This window comes from Pteronotus mesoamericanus, unplaced genomic scaffold (genome assembly GCF_021234165.1).
Source record: "Pteronotus mesoamericanus isolate MK-2021 breed Mesoamerican mustached bat unplaced genomic scaffold, CSHL_Meso_final contig_163, whole genome shotgun sequence".
In the NCBI taxonomy this organism is placed as follows: Eukaryota; Metazoa; Chordata; class Mammalia; order Chiroptera; family Mormoopidae; genus Pteronotus; species Pteronotus mesoamericanus.
Window position 1 is genome coordinate 20,139,829 of NW_026555064.1, and position 7,678 is coordinate 20,147,506.

A 7,678-nucleotide genomic window follows, 5' to 3' on the forward strand; every position below is an offset into this window, starting at 1 on the left:
CACAATTCGCCTGATTTATGGTTTGGGGCCGTTATATCCGCCCCTGGTTCAGACACCACGCTTTCATCAGGACAGTTGAAGGTTGTTTTAGCTTATTTTGCAACTCTGTCACTGTGTGGGCCAACGCGAGCTCCCGTGGCCTGCACGTGGCTCTGGGGATTCAGTAAGCAGGAAGGAGCGGTGTGCACGCTAGAAGGAATCCAGAAGGGAAGGGGTGGGGGCATAAATCTCCTTAATGTCTTACAAAACAACGTTTATGGGACCCTTCGGAATCACAGGGATGGCAAGGGCCTCAGGGCCTTGCCGGTGGAGCACCCTCACGGCGCCGGGCGGCGAGGTCACTGCAGGCCACGCCCGTGAGACCAGCCGAGCCAGGCCTGCAGCCCCTTTCCCGCACGCTGGAGATGGGCCTGCCGTGGAACACTGTTCCAGAAACACTGGGGCTTCTTTCTTAAAGTGCAGTGACACTTCTTCTGTATTCAAGTACCGCACCTTTGTACCCTCATGAAGGTCAGGGGCAGGGGACGTGAGGAGGCGTCCAGAGCTGTTCACAAGGGCAGACTATACGCCCTGAATCAGGCTGCCCAGGGCGGTTCTCGGGCTTAGTTAGTGAAAACCGCTGAGGGGTTTGGAAATTTACCAGGTCTATGTCCCCACCCCTCGGGAACCTGTCAAATATCAGCCTCCGTGGCAGTGCGTACAACCTCACACACACACACACACACACACACACACACACACATTCTCTCTCCCTCTCTCTCGTACACACACAACTTGATCTCTCGGGCTGGCTTGTTTTTAAAGTAGTCCTTCAAGAACACAATGGGAAAGTCACACCGTGTCCTTTGCCTGCAGTGTGTTGGCTGCAGCAGCAGCCGAGCACAGGAAGTTGCCCTGGGGAGCAGGCCGCTGTGCCAAGGTGACGGAAGCGCGCAGGGCACCGCCGGTCCAGGCTGAGGTTCTGTGTTGACAGGCACTTCACGGTGGAAAGAAAAGAGGGAAACAAGACATTTTTTGATAGACTAATAAAATTGTTGGAAAGCACTCAGTGATAGAAGAATGATACGTACATGTAAAGGCAGACGTTCTACGTTTATTACTCCTTCTTAACAATGCACTATCTCCAGCCCGTTTCCTCTCTACGAAACAAGCCCTCAGCCTGGAGTTGCACTGGAAAAAAAATAAATAACTCTTGGCAAACAATATCCCTGGAATGTATGTGAAAGACTTTCTGTGCATTTTAACATCAAAGTTTTCTGATTAGACTGTTTTGTCCAAGTTTTGTTCTACCGTGTCAAATTCTTTTACCCCAGAAGAACTCTCCTTATCAAATTAGTTACAGTGGTTTTGAGGCCGTCGCTGCAGACAATGCTAACGTTTTCCCCTGAGGCCGCGACGGGCTCACAGCCGGCAGAGCCACAGCCTTCGGCCTGGGCAGCGGCGTGTTTGGCGTGGGCCTCTGCGTGTGACAGACAAAAACCATCGCACGTTTATGACACGGCACTGTCACTGGGAGCCATGGGCTCTGACCTTTCGTTCTAGTCTCCCTCGTGTGAGAAGCGGCTGGTCACGGCCAAGGGAACTGACCTCTAGGCCTCTCGTCACGGCCCAACTGCCGTTTTAAAGACGGAGCGGGAGGTTTTCGGCGGAGTGAGCCACGTTCGCACTCGTCTTCGATACAGCGCAGATGTTTACTCCCGTGCACTTGGAAAGCGGATTCCCTTTGGCTTGGGACAGCTTTTCACTGACGAAAGGAAAACGTCTCGTGCTGTGGAACAGGCCCCGGCCCCTCTGGCCCCACAGTTCCCTAACGTTCCCCCCGTAGTCAGTCTTATTTCTCTGGGGTTAGTAAGTAAGGGGTACAGATGCCATGGGCTGTGGCTAGACTGGCGTTACTTGCTGTTTGTCCCCAGAGGGCGGGTGGGTGTGCGCAGAGGCGGACTCTCGGGGGGGAGGCAGGAGGCAGGAGGCAGAATTGGCTAGTGCAGTGGATGCCAGAGCAGGAGCGGATCCCGGGCCCTGGTTTTGCCGGTTTTAGACACGCGTGTGGGGTCCAACGAGCCCCTTCACTCCTCCGAGTGCCCATTCTGTAGATGCGGGAGTTGATCTGGAACATTTTAAAAGAGTGTCTAATCCTCAGGTTCTTTGATTCTAAAGAAGAGGTTGTTTATTTAAGCCAAGGAGTGTCTCATGGTGCCGTGAATGTAGTGTTAGCAGGTTGTAATTGGCAAAACAGAAAAGCATTCTTTGCTTATTCTTATATCTAAAATATGTATATCCTTTTACTGTGCTAACAGGGGACACAACCAAGCATCAGGGTTCGAAACTGTACAGGTGGGATAGTGAAACACAGTCTGATGATGACAATATCCACCACAATTGACACATTTATACATACATGCATCTGACAACGTGAAAATCTCTCCATGTCGCTATGCGTCTTTGTTCAGGCTGCTGTAAACGACACTCATTTGTTTCTTGCAGTTACGGAAGCTGGGAAGCCCAAGATTAAGGCCCCAACAGGTTCAGCGCCTGTTGAGAGTTTGCGGCGGGCTTCCTAAAGGGCTGTCACCTGCGGCCTCACGTCGGGGAGGGGCGGGGGCTCTGTGGCGTCTCTAGCCCCATTCCCGAGGACTGCGCCCTTGGGCCCTCTCACCCCGCCGAGGCCCCGCCTCTCCTACCACCCTGCGGGAAGTGAGGGCTTCCGCACACAGGTTTCAGGGGGACGCACATTCAGCCCATGGCCTTAGAAGTTTAACGCGTTTTCAATAGATTCTGAGGAGTTTGTGGGGACACTTACTGCGATGAATCACATGCTGTGTTCACGTTTCTTCCTGTGTATTGGAAGTAAAGATGTTTCTCAGAAGCGGTCCATTTGGCTCCGCATCCCTGAGCAGGCCCTGAGCCCGGAGCGCCGTGCGGCCCAGGACACCGGGACCTGCGGCTCCCGGCTGCGCCGCAGCGTCTTCAGCAGCCCCGTGGTCACAGCGGGAGAGACGCCACCCAATGGGTGATAGGAACTGAGTTCTAAAATTAAACTTGAGAGTGGAAATTCGAAAGTGTTCCTGCCTGTTCCCGCAAGGTAAGGCGGGAAAGCAGAAAAGGTTACTGCAGGTGGATCATGTGCAGGTGAATTTTCCATTATTTTATAGAAGAATCACCCCCTTTTCCCTGGAGATGACTTCCAGGTGCCGAATTGCCCAGGCAGAGGGAAACCCCAGAGAAAGGGGCTCGGCCGGACAGTTTTGTTGTCACGCCCTAGGGGTGATCGTGCCAACGCGATGGAATTCAAGTGCAAAGGTTTCTGGATTGGAAATGTGACACACAAGCATTTCAATGAAAAAAGGAGGTTTAGATGAAAAGAATCACGCAGCGGCCAGGCCCCGGGGGACCCGCCCCCTGCGTGTGCGGAGTGTTTACTGGAGGGGCAGGGTATTTTGATCGAGGAAAGTGTCCACTGTACTGATTTTTTTGAATTCTCAAGTGACCTACAAAATCTATGACTTTTTGTCCCAAGAAATACTATTAGCAAGATCCTAGACCGTTCGGAGCCTGGAGAACGGAGCGAGAGCACAGGCTCACCCTGAACAACCGTGGGGCTGCCCGCCCTCGTCTTTCTCTTCTAAAGCGCGTTGAGCACCCTCGTCGCCCAGATGCGGGTGAGGCCCCGGCCAGCGCCACGCGTGCTCACCCCAAAGTGGTTCCGGTGCGACCGCGAGTTCGGTTCTAACTGCCTGGCTTTCTTACTGTGTGATGCGGAAAATTTTTTATTTTGTTAATGAGAGTAATGAACATTTATCAAGCCTTTGCCATGGAGTGGGTAATGTACTTTATCATGTGGTATTTTTAAGATGGATACTAGTATCATCCTCCTAACTCAGACACATTTATCTACTTCATAGGTTTTCACTGTTCTTCACTATGTTCCGGGCACTGAGGGTGCAGCAGTTAATAAAAAGGCCGCGTCCCTGCCTCCGAGGGAGTTCACTCTGGCGGGTGAGGTACTCAGTAAAGGAATAAACACAGGCTCGCATACCCCGTGCGGCAGCCATGATCCCGCAGACCGTCGGCAACGCCATCGGCCGGGGCCCCAGCTCTGTGCGCTGGCCGCGGCGGGGCCCTCTCGCCGAGGCTGTCTTCCACCGTCTGCTTCCAGCCGGCGGCTGACCAAGGCGGTAACGTTGAGGCAGGCCTGCTTCTGGAAAACACAGGGCCTCTCCGGCAGGTGGCTTTGGCTCAAGGAGCCCCGGCAGCCTCGAGGAAATCTTCCCTGGGCTGCACGGCCGTCTGGAACACGCCCATGTCTGGAACACGCCCATGTCTGGAACACGCCCGTGTCTGGAACACGCCCGTGTCTACACAAGCCTTTGTCTAGAGCACGTCTGCATCTAGACCAGCCCATATCTAGAACACGTCCATGGGAGGTCTCTCGACTCTCTCCCCCCATTTTTTTCGCATGCGGACAGTTTCGCTAATAACATTTTTGCAGGTTTAGCCCCATTTTGGCACCTGCTTCTCAGAGGACCCGGACTAGCCTAACATGGTGTGAAGGAGTCATAAGTGCTACACAGAAAAGCAAGAACATGACAGCAGGTTAGCAGTATGGCCTCTTACAGAGGGCGGTCGGAGAAGGCCCCGGGCAGAAGTGGCCTTTGAGCCACGTAAGTCAGGGTGAAGAAAACGCTGACTTTCAGAGGGAAGTAAATTGATTGCGATTATGTCACCAATTTTCGGCAGATCCGTAGGTAGCTGGCGTCTTTCAACCCGCCACTTTCACACGTATTTGCAAGGGGGTTGCGACGAAGTGCAGCGGGAATATCTGGGAGTCGGCCCTCCCGTCGGCTGCGGAGGCGGACCCAGGGCCGCTGCGCCGGAAGCCTGAGGCCGCTGCCAGCCTGCGCGGCCGGCTGCGCTTCCCTCGGCCGGCCTCTCCCCGCCCTCCCGGCCCCTGGTCCTTTTATACTTACCTTGCTGGTGCTGCAGTGTCTATACCAACTCTTAAATCAGCAGCTTTCAAACAGGGCATGACACCGAGTTTATTTTTTTTCCTTCTGACCTTTCCTGCCCTGTCCCCTGAAGGGCCTCTATCGCCTGCCCTGCGTAACTTGTCCTTGAAATGTGTTTCAAAATACCATGCAATGCTGAATCACAAAGCACATCCTCTTTGGATCTGAACTATAACCTTTTAGAAAGAACTTTTGTTCCCCCTCTTTGTAGCAAATGTTGCCATTGAAATCAGGGAAAGTTTGCAGGTAGGGCTGAAATCTAGCTCTTCTATTTAAGGAATTTAAATAGGGACACACCCTTGAATTCATCTCAGCCGCTGAAACCCTGAGACAATTTTATTCTTTCTCAGTCCTGAAAAGTTTCACCTTTGGAAGCACTACAACTTTCTAAAAACCCTTTGGCCTGTCTGCCCTGTGCTGGGGTCTGTTAGTCTGGAGCAGATCCCCTTGCTCTGGTGGCAAAGGGCTGGCCCTTGCCCACCTCTCACAGAAAGTGAGCCGCCGTCTTTCCACGGCGCGGAGCCTGCGGAGCTTGAAGTATTTTCCGTAAGGGAGGATTCATGTCCCCGCTTCCCTACACTTGGCAGGAAGCAGCTGCGGGGGAGAGGCTGCGCTGATGGGGTGTAAGGCTGCTCTTGCATCAGCAGCAGAGGGGAAATTCCAGAATTCCTAAGTCTGCGGGCACCGCTGTGCCCGAGCAGTGAGCTCACCCTGTTCTCTCCACACTCACGGCCAGATCCCGCAGCAGCCTTTGTGGGAAATGCTTGGCTCCCTCCCCGCCCGGGCTGCTGACGTGTTTCTAAATGCTTCCATTTGTGGAATCCTCAGGGGATGCAATCGATGGCCATTTCGACTAAAAATTATTGCTTGTATTTGCACTCGATTTTGTAATAGCCGATAACTAGTTTTTGGGGCTTTTTTGTTTTTTGGTTTTTTTTAATTATCAAGTCCCTTCAGACATTCAGGAGTGGCAAACAGAGTGATTGAAGGCGGCAGAGAGGGGCCAGACAAGAAGGATCTGTTTGTAGTCGTAGTTCTATTATTCAAGAAGGTCTAGTTATGGAGCGAGCAATGGGCCAGCTGGTCATCAAGAAACGGGCTAAATAGGAGAGGACATTAGTTTCACGACCCAGACGTCTGTCGGATGATCTAGTGGACACGGGGAGACGGCCCTAGAGCTCGAACGTGGCGGTGCTCGCATCTGGAGGACGTCCTGGCGCGCTGCCCCTGGGCCACCAGCCCTGGCGGGGCGGGAGTGGGCGGCTGCTCCGGGAGGCGCCGCTGAGCCTCTGGCTCCGTAGTTAGACGTGCGCGGGGCTCGCTCGGGTTAGGGCGCTTGCCCCCCAGCCTGGGAGCTCGGCTTTTCAGGAGGAGGAGAGCCTGACCGCCTGGGAGGGTGAGCCTAAAATACCTCAGTTTATAGCTGGATTTGCCCAGTCAAGACAATGAAGGGTTTTTTGTCGGTTTGTTTGTCTAGATGTAATAAAATAGTTCAAGGCTGAATTTTACTCTGAAAGAGGAGTAATGAACATGCATATGTTAGAGCCAGACGTGCCAAAGTCTTCCCATTTTGAGCCAGAATCAAGGGAATCACCTTAGTTTTCTGAGGCTCGATTTTCTTATATAAAATGGAGGTTGTTTATAATACTGTCTTCACAGGATAATTGTGAAGATAAAATAAGATTAAAATATGTGTCAAATAGCCTTTATAAAGCAGTGAGTAGGGGAAAGTGCCAGTCTTTCTGAGGCTCTAAACAGACAATCCTATTTCTTCAGACTCTGAAAGATGTAGCTGCTTTTCAGGTCCATGGAAAACCCAATAAAAATTCCTTTTGAATTCTTAATTGTATGGCAACTGGAGTGTGAAATTTTGGCATTTCTAAAGGTGTCAGAACAGCTGCGCGGAATTACTAGACACTTCCAGGAAAGGAAGGAACACAATAGTGAAGAGAGGGTTATGTCATCATTTTCCACAGAATCTTAAAAAAAAAAGAAAAGAAAAAACTTGGCCTCTGCTGTTTTAAATTCCCCTTTGTGGCACTGGGGAGCCCTCGCCTGTAGCTGACGTGTCCAATCGCTGGCCCCTTTCAGAGGCTGACTGAATGGTGACCCATTCAGAGGAGGTTAAAACCATGAAATAAAATGCCAAGTTAATGAGAAGAAGCAACTCATTTCAAACTCCCAATAAAAACTAAGCTATTTCCGCAAAACACATAGCAGAATGAGTCATTTTTATTTTTAAAAGGTTAAAATGAACAAAAAATGCCATCATGGGATCTCGTGTTTATCAAAGGTGCCAACATTATTACTTTAAAACAGGTAAACACTGAAACATATATAAAGTGATATATGTTAAAGATATATTTTAAATCATACCAATTATCTTCAGTGATATGTATAAATACAATGCTTTGATATGATTACTTTCTAGGGATTGCCTTCTTCACAAGAAGAAAACGTTTTTATTCCTCTACTCACAAGCCTGCAGGATGGTTAAGGCCGCCACCGGTTCCAGCGCCACATGTAGACCCTGTGCGTGAGCCGCGCGCCTGCGCGGCCTTCCCTCCCTCTGCGGTGCACTCTCTGTTCCGTCTGCTGAACGTAATCTGGCCACTAGCTTTTTCCTGCGGATGGGTCACTCCCTCTCCGTCGAAACATCAATTGCAAAACAG